Source organism: Anastrepha obliqua, chromosome 5, assembly GCF_027943255.1.
Source record: "Anastrepha obliqua isolate idAnaObli1 chromosome 5, idAnaObli1_1.0, whole genome shotgun sequence".
In the NCBI taxonomy this organism is placed as follows: Eukaryota; Metazoa; Arthropoda; class Insecta; order Diptera; family Tephritidae; genus Anastrepha; species Anastrepha obliqua.
In genome coordinates this window covers 6,862,498-6,882,519 of record NC_072896.1, presented here as the reverse complement: position 1 = coordinate 6,882,519, position 20,022 = coordinate 6,862,498, and the positions used below count along the sequence as shown (strand labels likewise).

At 35.5% G+C, this 20,022-nt stretch overlaps 1 protein-coding gene across 1 annotated transcript in view; it reads right to left on the bottom strand.

Annotated features, from left to right (window-relative positions):
* Positions 1-19,666, bottom strand: part of LOC129249490 (probable chitinase 10) — a 44,958-nt gene extending 25,292 nt beyond the window's left edge. Inside the window, exon 1 of the mRNA XM_054889340.1 lies at positions 19,136-19,666. The gene's annotated coding sequence lies outside the window, so the exon portion shown is untranslated. The remainder of the gene's footprint in view (positions 1-19,135) is intronic.
* Between the last annotated feature and the right edge of the window lie 356 nt (positions 19,667-20,022).

Sequence of the window (20,022 nt, the reverse complement as noted above, 5' to 3'; positions counted from 1 at the left end):
TTGTAAACTCCAAGTGGCTAGAATTGGTGGTTTAGCGGTACAAAAATTATGTTAGTCATGGTGATAACTGATGAAATGGAGTAAGTAGTTTCATTCATGAAAGAAGACTCAAATACCCTTGACAAAACGGTAGTTTTCAATAAATTCTGCATTTATGCAAACAGAAATTAACCACTCTCGCCCAATTGGCGGAACGATCCTCTGCCTTAGAGGTGCATTAAAAGTATTTTTTTAATGGCAAAGACAAAAAATCAGCGCAATTTTTTAGAGTGCCAGCCAGTATTTTATCTAAGTCAGATATAAAGAAGAGTCCAATGGTTTCAATGTGCAATGAATTGTCTTCAACAGAGGTACAATGAACGTTGATGATGTTAAACTAGGGCAAGTGGCAAATAACATAATGAAGTGAGTATCCCATAAAGCATGTTGTACTTGATTAGAGACATAATTTGTATGACAAGGAATGCTTACTACAGCCGCTGTATTTTATCTAGCAACAAATTGTCTTCAAAACCGTTCAAGAGTTGGATTTACCTCAAAAAAAAAGAAAAAACTAGCACTAAAAAAAAATTTTATTTTTCTATCGTTAATAAAGTAAGCATCACAAATATTCAAATTATTGCTCCTATTGCTAAATAAGTTAAGATTATATTGTATATCCCCTCTAACCAATAATAATAATAATAGCTCCTTAAACCGTTTCGGGTTCGTTGCTTAAGTCTTTTGCTTAGCATATCAATGTATCGATGCCAAAGAAATTTACCCTTTGAAGCTCCGCTTTGAGAACAAAGTAGTAAAAATTAAATTTCTCTCAATTTTATGTACTTACTTTTGAACTAATTTGAATATATGGATACTAACTTTTTATTAAAAAATATTTTTTTAATTTATGTGTTTTCTTTGTATCTGGCACCAATTCAGCTTTTTATGAGCAGTATGGAGATAGTTAAAGCTCATTAAATAGCTCACTTACGTCAAACTAAGTTATGGTCTGTAATAGATTCGGCCAATCAAATTTGATCATAAATAATCCAAAATTGTGAATATAAAATTTCGCATGTAAATCAAGCAATTAAATTTTGGCAATATTTTAAATGCGGCGTAAAGAATATTAGTTAGTCTCGTAAAAAAGAGAAAATGTTAGCATGCAAAATGGTGCATGAAAAACTCTATTCAACTAATTAGTGAAAGAAGTAAATGTGTAAATATCAAGTATGCAAATGATATGAGTTTAAGCAAAATGATCAAATGCGTATACAAAAACAAAAAAAATAATTGGCGCATACACTTCTGTTAGGTGTTTGGCCGCACTCCTCCTCCTATTTGTGGCGCGCGGCTTGATGTTGGTCCAAAAATTATACAACAAAAATACACCAACACTTTGGCATAGTTTGTTTAAGAGAAAATATATAAAGTGAACATATCTGTATATGCTTCATCTATCCACAAGTAATACCCATATTTTTTATATAATCTTTAATACTTTTATTTTACAATAAATTAAATACTTCCAATTTAAAAAATTCGAAGGCATATTGCTATAGAACTACTTGCACAATTCTTTTTTCTTTTGATTAAAGAATTGCTATTGAAATACCTGCCTCTTATACATATAAAGGCAGGAACCGGTGATGTGCCCAAAATTATGTATTTTGTAATATTTTAAATTAATTGAATTTAAACGCAAATTTTAAATTTTAAAATAAAAATTTTTTGCTTTAACTCCATATTTTTCATACTCCCAAGCCCCCTATATTAAATAATAAAAATAATTAAATTTTTAAAAATGTTGTCTGAAAACGTGTTTCAATTTTTAATAGTAACGTAAAAAATTAAAAAAAAAATTGGACATATAAAAAGTACTGATTTTTGTTGAATAAAATTTAAAAAATAACAAATTGAATAATACTGAAAAATTTTAAAATTTGATTTTTAAGCTTAAAAATTTTTAAGTTTAATTGAAACAAAAATAAAAAATATATTTTTTTAAAACACTTTTAAGTTGTTAATAATGTTTCACATAAGAAATCCAATTTTTTTTAAGTTGCTTAATGTAAAAAAAGAAACAAAGCATATATTTTTTAAGTTGTATAAATGTTTAATAACGGTGCATAAAAATAAATAAATTTTCCAAAATTGTGCTAAGAAAGCTGTCGCAGTTTTAAATAATAATAAGAGATATGAAAAATAAAAAAATAGTTTAAGTTCATATATTTCAAATTAATTTTAGAAAATAATCCAAACATATTTTATTTAAAAATTATTTGCGTAAGTTGAATCAAATTTTAATATTAATGAAAAAATAAAAACATTTTAAAATCTTTCTGTTAATAGTTGAATAAATTTAAAAAAACAATGAATAAAAATAAATAAATTTTCCAAAGTTTTGCTTAAAAAGTTGATGTAGTTTTAAATAATATATTAATATAAAAATTTAATTACAAAATTGTAAAGCCCATACTTTTTGAACATGAATGTAAACAAATAATTTAAAAATATTTTATTTAAAAACTGGTAAGTCGTATAAAAATTTAATAACAAAGAAAAATAAACAATAGTAGTAAAAAAAAACAAAAAATATTTTTTTTTAAGTTACATAAATTTTTCGAAACCGGCCTACAGCAGGGTTAGGAGTGTCAATTGGCCACCACATATATAAATTTTTAAAAAGAATAGATAAAATTTCCGAAATTTTGTTTAAAAAGGAGTTGCAAATTTATTTTTTAAGTGTAAAAAACTAAAATAAAAAAAAATTTTAAATTCAAAAATTAAATTTCAAGTTTGATATAAAACCATAATCAAAAAATATTTTCTTTAAAATCTTGTAAGTTACATAAAGTTTTACTAATAACATGAAAAACAAACAAAAAAAATATTTTTTTAAAGAGTTGTATAAAGTTTTAAAACAATGAATAAAAATAAAAAAATCGGAATTTTTTTTGCTCAAAAAGTTTTTCTCAAATGCAAATAATAGTGAAAAAATTAATAAAAAAATGTTTAAGCTTTAAAAAGTTTTGAGATTAGTCTAAGAAAATAGTCAAAAAATATTTCGTTTAAAAACGTGTAAGTTGCACAAAATTTTAATAATAATTGAAATTTTTAATTTTTTCGAAAGTTGTGTAACTTTTAAAACATACTGTAAACATACAAAACATATTTTATTTAAAAAGTTTCATAAATTTTTAATAGCAATGTATAAAAATAAATAAATTTTCCAAATTTTGCTTAAAAAAATTTCAAAATATGGTTGGCAAAAAAGTTTTGCGGTATTTCCGCAAGCTTGTCTTTGCAAGCGCGTAGTTCTAGTTGTATTCGTCGCATCGGTTTACGCTAGAGCTTTTTGATTAATTGTTGTTTGCTTTTAGTCGTTCGTGAGTTATAGCGTCGCAAACATGGAGCAAAATAAAGAGAAAATACGGCATATTTTACAGTACTACTACGGTAAAGGCAAAAATGCATCTCATGCTGCCAATAAAATTTGTGCAGTTTATGGACCCGATACAGTTTCCATTTCCACCGCACAACGATGGTTTCAACGTTTTCGTTCTGGTGCAGAGGTGATCGAAGATGCGCCACGGTCCGGAAGGGTTGTCGTCAAAAATTGCGATAAAAACGCTGAATTGATCGAAAGAGACCGGCATAGTAGCAGCCGTAGCATCGGCCAAGAGCTGGGCATGAGTCATCAAACCGTTATAAACCATTTGAAGAAGCTTGGATTCAAAAAGAAGCTCGATGTATGGGTGGCACACGACTTGACGCAAGAAAACATTTTTGCCCGTATGGATGCATGCGAATCGCTTCTGAATCGCAACAAAATCGACCCGTTTTTGAAGCGGACGGTGACTGGCGATGAAAAGTGGGTCACTTACGACAACGTGAAGCGCAAACAGTCGTGGTCGAAAAGCGGTGAAGCTGCCCAGACGGTGGCCAAGCCTGGATTGACGGCCAGGAAGGTTCTTCTGTGTGTTGGTGGGATTGGCAGGGAATTATCCACTATGAGCTGCTCCCTTATGGCCAAACGCTCAATTCGGACCTGTACTGCCAACAACTGGGCCGCTTAAATGCAGCACTCATGCAGAAGAGACCATCTTTGATCAACAGAGGCCGCATTGTCTTCCATCAGGACAACGCCAGGCCACACACATCTTTGGTGACGCGCCAGAAGCTCCGGGAGCTCGGATGGGAGGTTCCTTGGCATCCACCGTATAGTCCGGATCTCGCACCAAGTGGTTACCACCTATTTCTGTCCATGGCGAACGAGCTTGGTAGTCGGAAGTTGTCCACAAGAGAGTCCTGTGAAAATTGGCTCTCCGAGTTTTTTGACAATAGGGAAGCGAGCTTCTATAAGAGGCGCATTATGAAGTTAGCATCTCGTTGGGAACTCGTCATCGAACAAAACGGCGCATATTTGACTTAAATCGCATTATTGTAACCAATTTTATGAACAATTGAAAATTCAATAAAAATACCGCAAGACTTTTTTGCCAACCTTTAATAAAGTAAAATATTTAAAAAAAAAATAAAATTTTGGAAGTTCATATATTTTTAAGCAAAAGTACGAGGTCTGTTAGAAAAGTATCGGTGACGATGCTATGGGCATCACACAGATTAAGGAGTGATTCAATCGGTTTAAAAACGGTCGCACATCGGCGGAGAGCGAGCCACGCTCTGGTCGGCCATCAACATGCCGAAATGGGCATATCATTGCCAAAGTGAACGCTGTGGTGATGCGGGACCGTCGTGTGACTATCCGAGAAATTGCAGAAGAGGTAGATATCAGCACTTTTTCGGCTCACTCCATTGTGACCGAAGATTTGGCCATGAAGAGAATGGCGGCTAAATTTGTGCCGAAGCTGCTGATGACGGAGCAAAAGGAACTTCGTGTTGAAGTCTCACAGGACATGCTGGACTCCATAAACAGTGATCCTGACTTCATGAACAAAATTATTCAAAAACAATTCAAATTAATGAGTCCTGAGTGTACGGGTACGACCCGGAAACCAAAATGCAGTCGTCACAGTGGAAGCATTCCACGTCACCAAGACGTATTCAAACAAAAGCGAGCGCACTAAATACCATGTTACCATGTCACACTGCTTGACAGCAACTGACACTAGCGACAGGCGGGAAAAAATTCACACAAGTGCAGGAAGGTTACAGGTCTGCTTATGCAAGCGCGCGTAATTCAAATTTGTCAGGTGTTAGAAATAAAAAACAAAGTCGGATACTTTTCTAACATACCTCGTATTTTATTTCAAAACTGCTATCAATTTTTAATAATAACATTATAAATTCCATCGTAAAAAGAGATCTGATAATGCACGAAAAAAACAAACAAATTTTAGAAACTCCAATTAAGTTCCATTAAGTCGCATTAATTCTATCAAATTAATTTGTGCATACACATAAACATATTTCTTCCTTATGCGCGCAAATGTGTATATTAATTCGCCAACTTCTGTGATTGTACAAAATTTCTACTTTTTATTTCTCGTTTTTATCCAAAGATTTACACGCTTAGAAGAAGAAAAAGAAGAGGAAGAACACATTTTATATTATTGCAGAGGTGCCGCTGGCTTTAGTGTTTGATAGAGTGTCTCAATGAGTTCGCTGTAGCTTTTTTGTTTTTTTTTTTTTTGAAAACGAAATTGAATAAATTTAAAAAAGAAATAAAAGTAAACACACCACTCATATGAGATCTCGCGACAAACTAGGGATTAGCCGGGCAGCTTGATGAAAGTTCAAACACAAGCGTGGAATGCAAAGACTTGTTGAGAACGAATTAAGCACACAGTGACCCAATTAGAAATACAATATCAATAAACGATTTGTGGGAATAATCAGCTTAATATTTGCAAAAAAACAAAAAAAAAAAGTAAATAGCTGTTAAAAGTTCGCGCTGGCTGGAACTTTACACATCCGGCACATGCAGTTAGTGGAATGTTGTAGTTGTAGTTGTAGCTGTATAAGTATCTTATTTCTATTAATTCAATTTATAATATTATATTATATTATATTTATATTAAGATAATTGAAATATAGTTTGATTTTGATGAATGTTGCGAATTCATTGATTGTGTGTTTGTATTCCAAATGTAGGGATACGAAGCCCATCTTCGGCAAATTTTAAGTGAACATAAAATTTTAGCCTCCTTATGGTTATGCCAGCAAGCCCTGGGAAGTTAAAGCATAAAATGTAATCAAAAACGATTAATTTCTTCTGGTTCTTTTCAATTTCTGTGGTCGCGGGCTACTTCACTGGCCTTAGTGGGAGTTGAAGAATAAGAGAAGAATTCGCAAAGCAATAAAATCTAAGCCGAGCGCTTTAAATTGTGACAAAGGGCCTACTAATAGTTTGCTAACGAAAATACTTTTCATTCAAAATATTTGCGCAAGAAGTTTATGGTTTTATTATGTAAACCCCATCACTGTGAACTTAAGTTTGAGTTTTCGGGGTCGGGGGTTGTGTCCCGCGGCCGCCATCTTGGAAATAAGGGTGCAACTGGTTTTTTGCGTTTATCTCGTGAATTCCGAAAGTTACGAACATTTTGTAAGATACTTTTTTGTAGACAATAATATTATCTACAACTTTCATTCAAAATTTTTTATTGTAAAATTAATAATAAAAAAGTTATAAACAAAATTACGCGAAAAATTAAGGGATGAATTGTTTTAAAGCGTAATAACTTCTTTTTTATAGATTTTATGGAAAATATACTTTAGAGCTTTTTTATAGAGCATTTTTTTGTGAACATTTTTGTCTATAAGTTTTTTCCGCTATCTTTATTTAGTCGTATGATTTTGAGCTGCTAAGCGGAGCAACCAATACATTAGCGAAGCGCGTACATAATTACACAGGCCGACAAAATTTAACCAACATTCAGACCCAGAAACCAGACTATATGATGCGCTGAATCCAAATCTGGTCTCAGAATTGCTCTATCTGCTCTGGTTTTCGAGATATTCTAACCTAAAAGTGCAAAAAACACCATTTTTGCCCATATTTGAGGTTATGTAGCCTTGCAGATGTTTTCTTTCACCAAAATAAAAGGATGGCATTTTTAAATACAAGCCTTCTTTTTCCAAATGGCGTTTTGTTTGCTCAAATATCATTTTTTTTCGCAGAGATATCGCATTTTGAAATTTTCTTGTTTCTAAATTTTTCTACACCTGAAAATCGATTAAGATAACATAGACATGATATCGTCCCTTAGTATAACAATAGCCTATGTGCTCATATGCTATTATTTTTTTATTGAATTGTTGGATTCTCCATCGTCGATTTTATATGTGGCCAAAATTTTGTCAAATTCTAGTTCCACAAAGTGGGTCAAAACGTCAGTCAAAAAATAATAAATATTTACAGGCATAACGAGATTTGAGTGAGAGCTACTTTCGACAAAAAGTTTGAAATTCATTTTCTCAAAACATCAAAAAATGTATAGGCTATTTTAATACTAAGGGGACGATATAGTCGATTATTAATTTTCTTGGGTTTGAGGGCCTGAAATATATGGATTAATAGTATGTAAATTTGGAGCTTGTGGGTAAGCCTGCTTGCGGTTAAGTGGGTTAGTCTGCTCGCGGTATGATAGGGGTGGTTTCTAGGGGTTAGGGCTGTGTGTGACTCGGTACCCAAAGGTTAGATAGTATAGGGGTGTGGTGAGTCAGCACACTTATGGTGTGAGACAAAATTTTAAGAAAAATAAGACTCAATTCAAGAAAATTAGTAATCGACTATATCATGTCCCCCGACCCCGAAAACTCAAATTTAAGTTCACACTGATGGGTTTTACATAATAAAACCATAAACTCGCATACTCCTAAAATTACTTAGTTGGCTATTTTTTTTGTCTCTTTTGACTGGACTACAACCTAACATCAATCAGCGCAAAGTTAAGTAATGGCACACGATTAGTAGTTAAGATTTCGTTGAATAATCTAAATGAAGCAAGAATCCTGATGGGAGCTTATACGAGTAAAGGTGAAGATGTACTTCTTTCGTTATCAATTCCTTCTCTCATGCCAATTAGGCGTCGCATGCTTTAAAGTCGGTAAAACGTCTGATATTACTAACCGATTTCGCAGCCTACAATTAGCTGCCTGTATAAATCAAAGCCAGTCTGGGAGTTAACGTCGATATGAAAAAAAGGCCGAATTCGGCCAAGCAATACCGCTGGCTACAGCAACGTGGAAGTTGGTTCACATACTTTTCAAAAAGTGGAAACATTCAAATACCGAGGTGTAAACCTTAGCAGCATAGCAGATCCCCTAATATGTGTAAACGATAGAATCAAAGCTGCCGAAAGAAGTTATTAAGCTGCTCAAAAACAAGCTGCTCTCATGGTTGTGTAAGCTGCAATTCTACTCGTATAAGACCTTAACAAGACCAATAGAAATATATGGCTGGGCATGGGCTCTGTCCACCAACATTAAGAGCCACCTCCTACGCTTTGAGCGTAAGATCCTGAAAAGAATATTTGGTCCAATAAATGAAGCTGACGGGACTTATAGAATAAAGAATAATAAAAACGAAATCGAAGAACTTATAAGAGGCCAAAACGTTGTACGCTTTGCTAAGGTACAGAGGTTACGATGGTTTGTATACATACTCAGAATTCAAGACAACTGAACTCCGACGGGGACCATCATTCTGATGTATGGGCAGCAGAAAGCGCGGCAAGCCCACAAGAAGATGAATTGATGTTATCCAAGGAGACCTACGCTGCATAAATATTAGAAGAAGCGATGCAATGAACCAAGACGTATGGAGAGATATTGTAAAGGGAGCACTAGCTAACCTCGAGCTGTAACTGTTATGTTGAACACCTCGAACTTTTATTTGAGCTTTCCACCGCATAGACGGTCGGACGGAAAGCCTAACTAAAACGAGTCCCTTTATCCTTTAGAACATTTTAATATGTACATATATCTAAAGGGCAATCTTTCCTAGTAGCCAGTGTTGGAACGAAGGGGAGAATCTGCAACGAAGCTTGCACCTCTGTCTTCACTGACGGTTCCAAGATGGAAACGGGAGTCGGAGCAGGGGTTTGCTCTTAATCAGCCAATTTATCTAATTCCTTAAAACCGTCGAATACTGCTAGTGTTTTTCAGGCAGAAATCTTTGCGATCCAGACTCTGACGACACCATAGTGTAGATCCAAACCATTCAACTCCTGTACGGAGGAGATCAAGTCATTTGGGTGTGCAGGTAAGATTTCTTTGATCTGGGTTCCAGGACATAGGAACATAGCGGGAAATGAAATTGCTGATGAGCTTGCCAGGAAGGAGACTGAATTGGCCACAGGAACCTTCTACCCGATCATTGGCTTTCCCTGGGGAACTCCCTAACTTATTTCTCAGGAAAGCGCAAAAAGGAAGGAGCTCCATTTCTTCATGTGCTAATTCGGAAGCTTTGTAGCCCTAGTACAATAACCGGAGGACTCAGAAAGTTCTGAGGACTTCACGCCATTAAATTTCCAATCTCGTAGCTGTGTTTACCGGTCATTGGAGGATCAACACGCTCGCGAAAAAGCTAGGTTTACCATTTATCCCTCATTGCAGAAGCTGTGGGGACCTTTCAGAGAAGGAGACTGTTGAGCACCTTCTCTGTAAATGTCCCGGTGTGACAGCTAAACGATTACGGTCACTGAGTGCTCCCTTTTTCGACAGCCTGGGGTAGTGCGCCAACCTAAGTCCCATTGATCTTCTCCATTACATCAACAGCTATGGCTGGCTGTAGATATTTGCGTGTTGGAGGTCTCATAATGGTATCAAAATGGCGCTTAAGTGCTACTTGGGGAGTGGCAAAGAGGTACGTCAACCATTTCACCCACCTACCTACCAGGTACATATGTATGTCTATATATTACAAACAACCGTTAAGACATATTAGCAAAATTATAGCAACCCCAATGCACGCTGGTATAAAAATAAAAGTAGTACTCGTAAATATATCAGGTAATAAAAAAGTAAAAAATTAATGCCAAATAACAAACAAAATAAATTAATTTTTATAATCGTAGAATATAAAATCTTATTATTATTCCCACAACTCGGAGGTTTTGGCTTATATCCCGCCACCCTCACCTACTTACATTTCCATACATAATTTCGAATCGTTCTAAAAAAAAAGTGATTAACACAAATGCTCTACATATTCCACTGGCCATAATTCTTAAATATTTAAATATTTTTTGCCTGCCGCTAAAAAAAATCTATTTATCTTATTCTGTTTACTCACTGTTATGTTGACAGCTACTTAACATAAATGAAAGCGGTTCAATTTGTCTTGAAATTTGGGTCACCCAGCCGCTAAGTAGCTCAGAAATATGCATATGCATGTACGTACGTATGTACAATATAAAGGCATGAATATAATCCCATCTCAAAATGTGTTTGCTATAATGATTTTGCTATAATGATCATGAGGTGATGCCCTCTTTAAATTCATTCATTCATTATACGATTTTCTACGTATTTTATTCTACAATGCCGCCAAAGTATTGCTAATACCAAAGTAAGCCAATTAGTCTCTGAAAATCAGAGCAGTTTGCGTTGCCACCTTAAATTCAGCATTTCGTTAGTCAAGAAGTAACTTTCAAGAGTGCGTAATCTAACTTTTTGACAGGTGTATTTATTTGTGTTGTGACGGCTAGATAATTGAAGGAAATGCTTACGAGCATTTACGTAAAAATGTGAAGAAAGCAGTCATCATAACAAACCAAATACAAAAGTATACGAGTAGTAGGAACACTTCTTCATTGCGAATCAAACACAAAAAAAGAAAAATGTGCGTCTGTCGACCAACAATGTCATGCCGAACATTTTTTGTGAGCGCTGATACTCACATCGATTACCTTGAAAAGAGTAAAACAATGGCCGGCGCATATTATGCAGATAACTTGAACACCAACTTGAAGCAAAAATTATCGCATTGGATGAGAGGGAAAGTTCTCCTCCCTCAGGACAATGCGCCGGCACATAACTTCACAGCTTCGAAGTCCTCCTTCAATCTGCATTTTGTGCATATTTAGCCCTCTGCGCCTACCTACTGCTCCCAAATATGAAAGAATAGCTCAGCGGTAAGAGATTTGAGTTGAATGCAGAGGTCGTCAGTGGAAAAAATGACTTTTTTGCGGCCCTATGCAGGCGCTTATATTTTCAGTTTGAAAGAAGTTCTGTGCATCTTTGACAAATATTTGGGTAAAATTTCCCACTAATTTGAAGTTGTCTTATGAATTCAGAAACCTACAGTTATAAGTCATGGAATGATAGTTTTGATTAGCAGCCTTTTCATGAGAGAAATGCACGCGCAATTTTGCCAGCACTGTGTGAGGGTCGAAAGCCATTCAAGAAACAGTTCTTTATTGGTTTCTTTTATTCACAATAAGTTTTAAGCTTATGGCTGTTGAGTATACAGCCAATGAGCTACTTGTTTTTGAGAAAATTATAAAAACAGTGAATGAAAGATGGCGTAGTGAAACCACCTACAAAATCGCCGAGCAATTATGGCCGACTCTCAATGCTAAACGCACAGAATCTCTGTTAAGCTAAAAGACGCCACTGGTATGGTATGCCGGCACAGAGACATTAGAAGACGAGCCTATAGCCTGAAACTGGCTACAAATATGGTGAACCCAGACGTGGGTGACTAGTATTGGTCCATTTAATGGGAAGGGAGTCTTCCCAGAAGAGGAGGACGGATTGTTTTTGAAAAAAGGTAAAATAAGCGGAGTCTTAGACTAATAGGCAGACACACCTAAAGGATGGGTGTGCAAAGACGCAGCTTCTGCAGCAGCTGTCTAAATGAGGAGGAAGAACAGACGATCCCGCACCTTCTATGTCATTGCCCTGCTCTATCCAGACGTAGATTTACCATCTACCAGACAATTTCTTAATTAATTGGAAGATCTCAGTGCTTTAGAAATCAGGCATCATATAAAACACTGGTTTTAGGACAAGTTCCCCACGCGGCATCATAATAGACTATTAGTCTGAGTGTGTCGTAGTGCCATAGTGGACAACTGCTTCAGCCTAACCTAACCTAAGTTTTATGCTTAGGACCTTATGGTGCTATACTATGCAAAAGAAGTTGCCAACGTCCTGGCTAAAGGAGGTTCATCAACTTTACTCAAGGATTCGGAGCCATTTCATTGCATTAAAAGACTAGTAAATGTGCAGGAAATCTCAGAGGTAGTGTCTTTAGCCTTTTAGCAAAAATGACAACACGTTATTAGGAGGGACAGATATGAGGTTTGTCTTAAGTTAACTAACCAGTCAGCCAGACCTGTCGACTGAGAGAATGTTGAGGTGTCCAGAGAAATGGGAACTTTTGAAACTTGTATCGTCGACACTATAAAAAACAGAAAGTATGTTTGATACTTTTTCATGAGATCTGAAGACTTAAATATATAGGGTGTTTTTTAGTTACATGAGAACTATCGATATCGATAACTATGGTTTGATAGCTGTGAATGCCAAACTGTGTTGACATTTCACGCTGTAAATAAGCAATAAACAAATTGGTAACGAGGATGTGACAACAAAATGGAATGGAAGCGCTAGTTGGATTCTAGATGAATCACCACAAACTTTAACCAACCAATCAACTAAGGTTTGGCAAGTCATCATGAATCGTGTAACACCAGAACAACGGTTCCAAATTGTGGAAATTTACTTGGAAAAAAATAAATCTGTACGCGAAGTTCATAAACCACTGGCGCCATCATCGGTCCTCATTTCTTTCAAAATGAGAAAGAGGCTGCCGTTACGGTGAATGGCGAGCGCTATCGAGGTATGCTAACTGAATTTTTCATCTTAATTAGCCAATTCAAAAATTAATCAGCTAAATATCGACGACATTTGGTTGCAACAAGATGGCCAACTTGCCATACAGAGCTCCCAACAATCGATTTACTGCAATATTCAAGCCACCATTGACGCCATAGGTTAGATTTATTGGACAAAATACTACATACCTGAACTGATCGAATTGATCATGTAACTCGTAGTCGTGGCCGGGCATATAGTATGTCGGATATCATAATCAAAAAATAAATGCCATGAAATTATCTACCAGATTATAACAAAAAAAAACACCAGTCTAACGGTTAGACGCGATAGAAGTGAAACCTTCCGTAAAACAAACTGAGAGAGAATGAGACGAAAGCAGCATTAGGGGCGGGATAATTATAGGTTCATTATAATATTGCTATAAAGTTCATATTTTATTTTCTTCATTTTATTATTATTCATCCTCAATGTTTTCAATTTCAACAAATGATACGAGTGGCTTATGATAGCTAAAATATGATACAAATGCTTTGGTTTCGATGTTGTCAACATATCTTTGAAATACCGCGTCAATGGTTGTTTTTGATCGTGTTGTCGATTCAGTGCGATTGTTACACATTTTTAAATTGAATGTTGTATTGAGAAAGTCAATTAAAGGAACCGCTGTGTCCAATGCAAAATTTACATTAAAATCGCCACTTAAAATCATTGGAACTTTATCGTAATCTTTTCTAAGTATCCGCGATACTTCTGGTGTATACTTTATTAAATTTTCGTGAATGAATTCCGTGATGCTATTTATTGATTTTTTTTTTCTGACTGATTCACGACACTTTTCTGCATTATTTTTCGGCATAATTGCGGTAAATATTTAAAAATGAAAATATTTACGAATATAAAAATACACACGCGGTTGCTATTATGAGCGTCCCCAGCAAAACTTGCGTGACCGAAACTCTAACACAATTAAATTTTTTTGAATGTTACAAACACATATGCACGCAGGTTTTGCTGGGGTGTGACCGAAACTCTAACACAATTACACATATGCACTCGTATTTGTTTGAAAATCGACTTTTTTTTTGGTTCTCCGTCACCTTTGGAAAATGTGTAAACAGTAAGCAAACTTTATTCATATATTTTTCCTCATTTTTGCATCAGTAAAATTAAACAAACGCCGTAGCCGAATGGGTTGGTGCGTGACTACTATTCAGAATTCACAGAGAGAACGTGAGTTCGAATCTCGGTGAAAACACCAAAATTAAGGAAAACTATTTTTCTAATAGCGCTCACCCCTCAGCAGGCAATGGCAAAACACCGAGTGTATTTCTGCCATGAAAAAAAGCTCCTCATAAACATATCATAAAATAAAATAAAATAACTGTATAAAAAAAATGTTTTTCTTGTGATTCGAACCAAGGATTTTGGATCGGAAGCTCACATTGCTAGCCGCTCGGCTATCGCACCATGCTGTCGGCGCTGGCCTAAAAGTTATTTAGTTCGTCGCTACGTGTATATGTAATATTCGTAGCCAAGAGTGTCGCTTTTTTCGTTTCACTTTTTCTCAAATCACTCCCAACGATTCTAAAGAAGTTTTCACTTCAAAAATGCATTCCAACAATATTTATGATTTGTTCAAGTTCTTTAGTTAATATTTTTTTAAAGTTCTCAAGCTCTTAGAAAACAACCGATATTATTATCGAAACAAAATATCAATCCATTCAAAGGTATCGCCTGCTAGTGTGCTTACCCATACCCCTACACATACATGCAATAACATCTTTAGTAACGCTTCTTAACACTATTTAATAAACATATTTTGGCATCATTTTGATACTAATGAGTCCTGGCCACTTTGCTAACAAATTTCAACTTCTCATTTGTTTACTTCTTCACAAATTCCGTTATTGATTTCTGTTTACATTAACACCTTCACGGCTGACCATTTAGTGCGCAATTCTTCTTCTTCAAACATATATACTCATTAAACCACAACCGCAACTTGCCTTTTAGTAAAAAAAAACACAGAACAATACGTGAAAATAAGTATTTAAATCGATTAAAATCTTATATTTATGACAAATCTACAATTCATGCACCCAAAAGAACAAACAAAAATTAGGTTAACATATTCGAACAGAATGGAGGAGAATGGCCAAAACAAATACTCGTAGCATCACTTCCCCTCCGCTCTTTTGATGCGCTCATTCAGAACTCTTTCGACTTTTATGCAAATTAACATTTTATTTGTTCCTAAATTATGTGTGTTTGCCTTTTGACTTGAATTAAATTGATTTTTGAATTCCGCAATTGGCTTAAAATCGATATATGAATAAGTTCAAGAGCGGCGCAGAAAAAGTTACGAGCAGAAGCGAAAACGGCACAACACCTTCAGCGGCAAAGTGACGTGTGGTTGCTTGCGTCCTATCTATATATGGATGCATGTATGTGTATGTGTATGTGCGTGCAGTTGTTTTTCGAATCGTTTGTAGGTGTGGTTGAACTTTCGCAGCGCACATTTGCATTCGAGTTGGCATTCTTGCTCTTGATCTTGTGGCTGCACTCTAAAGGGACATTGAACTTTCGCAACAATATCTTTGATCTTTGGTTTCGTGGTTTATTGTTGTAAAGCTTTTTATTTTTAATGGCTGTGTATAGAATTATTTTAGTTAGTCAGTAAAAATATGCCTAATTCATGCATAAATATTAATGGGATTAATATTTTATTATCACTAATTTGATTTCTTTGTGCCCAATTAGATGCGGCTAGACTTTCATAGATGCCTCTTAGTGGGAAAAAAACTTTTTCCGAAAAAAAATCATAAATTCTTAACGAGTATAAAATGAGCTTAACAAAGAAGAAACCCCTAAAAAGGCAAGTAAAATATTAAAACTATATTTCTAAATATAGACCTGGAGAATAATTTTGCTTAAATATCATCAAATTTCAGATATCAGGTAAATTAATTTGCTTGGACTTTTTGACGTTAAAACCCACCAGGAAAGCATAGAAGATCCAGTGACGAGTACTACCAAATATCTTAATTTCTTCTGAGTTTCCTGTCAGCCTTTTTATTTTACAGATTTTGAGATCGCAGCAGCTGTCCGCAAAAAGCCTGTTTATTTAATATATTTAGTCAAAATAATATACTTAAGTACTAAAGGAGTGCCAGCTGCTGGGTGATACGCAGAAACGCGGTTTATCGGTGTGTTTATTACTCTAAAAACCACAGTGTCTAGGCATCAAGACTTCAATGTACACTTCTGCACAATTTTTGAAGAAATGGAAACATTTTCAGAGCTTAACTGTGCTTGTAGAATTTATCACGCCAGCTTTGCTAAGTACATAAATTATGCTCGCCTCAATTTTTTTCTACGTATGGCCTTCGCTGTCCCGAAACTGTTGAGCGGATGAATGGATTTGGGTAGACCAGTAAACAGAGGAGATTTTCAAAGCCCATTATATGTGAGACTTAAAAATGGTTATGAATTTATGGAGAACCTGTAAGGAAATATATTTAGTTTACTTTCTTTCTTCCAAATCGTCCTCACTCCTTTTCTAAACGTTAGCAGTCGCCTTTGTATTCTAACAAAACTAGGAGAGGGGTCGTCATCAGTAACGAGAGTTCTCTTCCGAGGCTTTGTAAGTCTTTTCATTGGGGGCATTTTTAAGTGGCGGGTCCCAAACCCAGCGCACAACCAGCTATCCTGGAATGCTTCGCCTTCTCACGTTAGCTCACTCGCGAACGGGTGTTCGGAAGCTACCCAGAGGATGGGCTAATCCCGGACGCTGTGTGCTGCTTAAACCATATGCAGAAGAATCGTCCTGGCCACTTCCAAGTGAATGGCGATCAGTAACTTTCCCCACTTGCGTGGACTTCTACACATGGAACCATCCTGCCGATGATGCCGATGATATTGACATCATCGGCCTTAACAACCGCGCTGTTAGTTCTACCTTCTCCAAACTGGATAAAGAGGCAAGGCGAATGGGTCTGGTGGTGAACGAGGACAAAATGAAGTACATCTTGTCTTCAAACAAACAGTCGGCGCACTCGCGTCCAGCACCCACGTCACAGTTGACTTCGTTTATTTAGGAACCAGCATTAACACCGATAACAATGTCAGCCTTGAAATCCAACGTAGAATCTCTCTTGCCAACAAGTGCTACTTTGGACTAAGTAGGCAACTGAGCAGTAAAGTCCTCTCTCGACGAACAAAACCAACTCTCTACAAGACTCTCATCATGCTCGTCCTAACGTATGGCGCAGAAGCTTGGACGATGACAACATCCGATGAAGCGTTGCTTGGAGTATTTGAGAGAAAGATTCTGCGGAAGATTTTTGGACCTTTTCACGTTGGCGACGACGAATATCGCAGGCGATGGAACGATGAGCTGTATGGGCTTTACGATGGCATAAACAAAGCGCAGCGAATAAAGATCCAGCGGCTATGTTGGCTGGGTCATGTCGTTCGAATGGATACATACTCTGAAAGTATTCTATGCGGTACCAGCTGGTGGTAGCAGAGAAAGAGGAAGGCATCCCTGCGTTGGAAAGATCAGGTGGAGAAGGACTTGGCTTCACTTGGTGTGTCCAACTGACGCCGGTTAACACGAGAAAGATACGACTGGCGCGCTTTGTTAAAATCAGCAAAAATCGCGTAAGCGGTTTTCGCGCCAAATAAGAAGAAGAAAAAGTGTACCCATATGTTTGCATTCATGTATTTTGTATCACAATTGGTCTTGCCAGGAATCCTATCTCTGCATCCCTTATTTCCCCTATCTTTTGTCAGACCTTTTCAGGAAGCACGTAATTGTTTTTGATGTATTCAGGCTGCTAGTGAATCTCAGAAAGCAAACTTGCCGTATTTGGGCTGAAGAGCAACACGACGCCATTCAAGAACAGCCTTTACTTCCATTGAGAAGGAGAAATCATCGGCCAATATTTCTTCAAAGACGAGGCTGGCGCCAATGTAGCAGTGAATAGGGAACGCTATCGCGCCATGATAAACGAAATTGAAGCCCATGGCCTTCACAACATTTGGTTCCAACAAGACCGCGCTACTTGCCATACAGCCATACACCTCGTGAAACAAAGTTATTCACGAGATACCGACCAAAATCCTACAGCGTCATTCAAAATTGGTGTTTACGGATGGCCCAATTATATAAATCTCTCGCACTTTTGATCTCTCTCGTAGTGGACCAATAAATCTTACATATTTTTTTTAATTAATTATATTATACACAAAAATTAATTGAAAATTTGTATGATCGTTTTAAGGGATTTTAATATAAAAAACGTAAGCATGTAGGTATGTATATGAAATAAAATTCTCAACAACGCATACAAAAAAATTTAAACTACAATAAATCAATTCGATTTTTAAGCGATTTAAAACTTACAAACTAAAACTGCGTATTCAGAAGTTTCCTAGAGATTTTAATTAAAAGATAGAAAATTTTGATGAGCAAACTTTCTTACATTTCTTAAATTTTTATGAATTTCGTGCAAGGTTTGAAACTTTGATATACAAGATTTTTTTATGCATATTTTCCAATTAAAGAAAAATAAAGAATAAAAAAATGTTTATGTCAAGAATTTAGAAATTTTCAAAACAAAAATAAATTGCACTTCCATTTTTATCAATAGCAAAATTTGTAAATATATTCACATTACTCAAAAACAAAAAAAAATTAAAGTTGAGATTAATAATTCAACTTCAAAAGAATTAAAAAAAAACTTTTTATAAGTGAACTTATTGTATGATATAATCCAATAAACTACAATAAAATATGTGTATGTACCTATTATGCCTTTATATAGATTCAAAAAGATTTGGAGAACATTTTCTAACATTTCTATTTGCTTGGAGCGTTGTAAGCCAATCCGAATTCAAAAAAAAAAAATTAATATTTAAGAAATTTAAAATTTAATAAAAAACTTGAATATTTTTCTGCAATTTAAAAATATTTGGAGTACATTTTAAAACATTTGTATTTCCTTGGAGCGTTTTAAGCAAATTTAGATTAAAAAAAAAAATTAATAATTGAGAAGTTTAAAATTTAATAAAAAACTGGAATATTTTTCTGCAATTTAAAAATATTTGGAGTACATTTTCTAACATTTGCATTTCCTTGGAGCGTTTCAAGCCAATCCGAATTCAAAAAAAAAAATAATTTAATATTTAAGAAATTTAAAATTTAATAAAAAACTTGAATATTTTTCTGCAATTTAAAAAGATTTGGAGTACATTTTAAAACATTTGCATTTCCTTGGAGCATTTTGAGCAAATTTAGATTAAAAAAAAGCAATAAAAATATATTTTTTTCACTCACTTTGAAAACTCTTCCTGTTTTTACGCCAAGCACACTTTATTTGCATTCACCAAGCAAGATTTAGAAAAAGTTTGTACCATTTAAGAAATAAATGTTTTTTCTTCAACACCAACAATTATTTGTAACGTTTCTTTGTTTTTGTTTTTGTTTCTATTATTCCCTTCGCAGTTTTGTCACACTTTCCACATTTCTAAGCAAATGAATAGACTTATTTTACCCGGCCACGGCTTGCACCTATAATTGGCCACACTTTACTACTGACACATTTTCATACAGCCAAGCCGCTTAGCAAACGAAATGTGCGAAGTGTGTAATTTGTATTTTCAACAACGCGCTACAACAAAAACTGGCAAGCGCGCAGCTGATTAATTGAAATTCACAGCACTTATGCAGACGGCAATTAGGCAGCGTACTCGCTAGTACGCGCAGTAGTCCATAGAGTCCATGTAGACGGAAGAATACAACTCTTTCCAATTAAGAAATTTGAATAAAAATATGTCAAAGTCAAAAAGTTGGCAACTGAAGCGTCAGTAAACGAGCAGCGTAACAAAGTAAGCGCGCGTAAGAATCCAACTGATTCTGAGCTGGACGCGATGGTGGCTATTTATACAATAAGCGACTGGGTGCGCGAGCGCCAAAAACAAAAAAGGCAACTGGTGTTGTGGAACATGCAAAAAAGAAGACACAAAGAAAAAAGAAATGCTGAGAAAAAGTTAAGGTTAAGGAATGACAAAAAAAAGAGAGTAGTTGGAGTCAAAGAAGTCAATCGATAATGACAACGACAACGACAACAACAGCAATGATGGTAGCAAAAACGACAACGGCAACATGTAAATAAATACAAAGGCAGTTGTTGTAGGAATAACTTGAGAACACAGCAAGAGTAA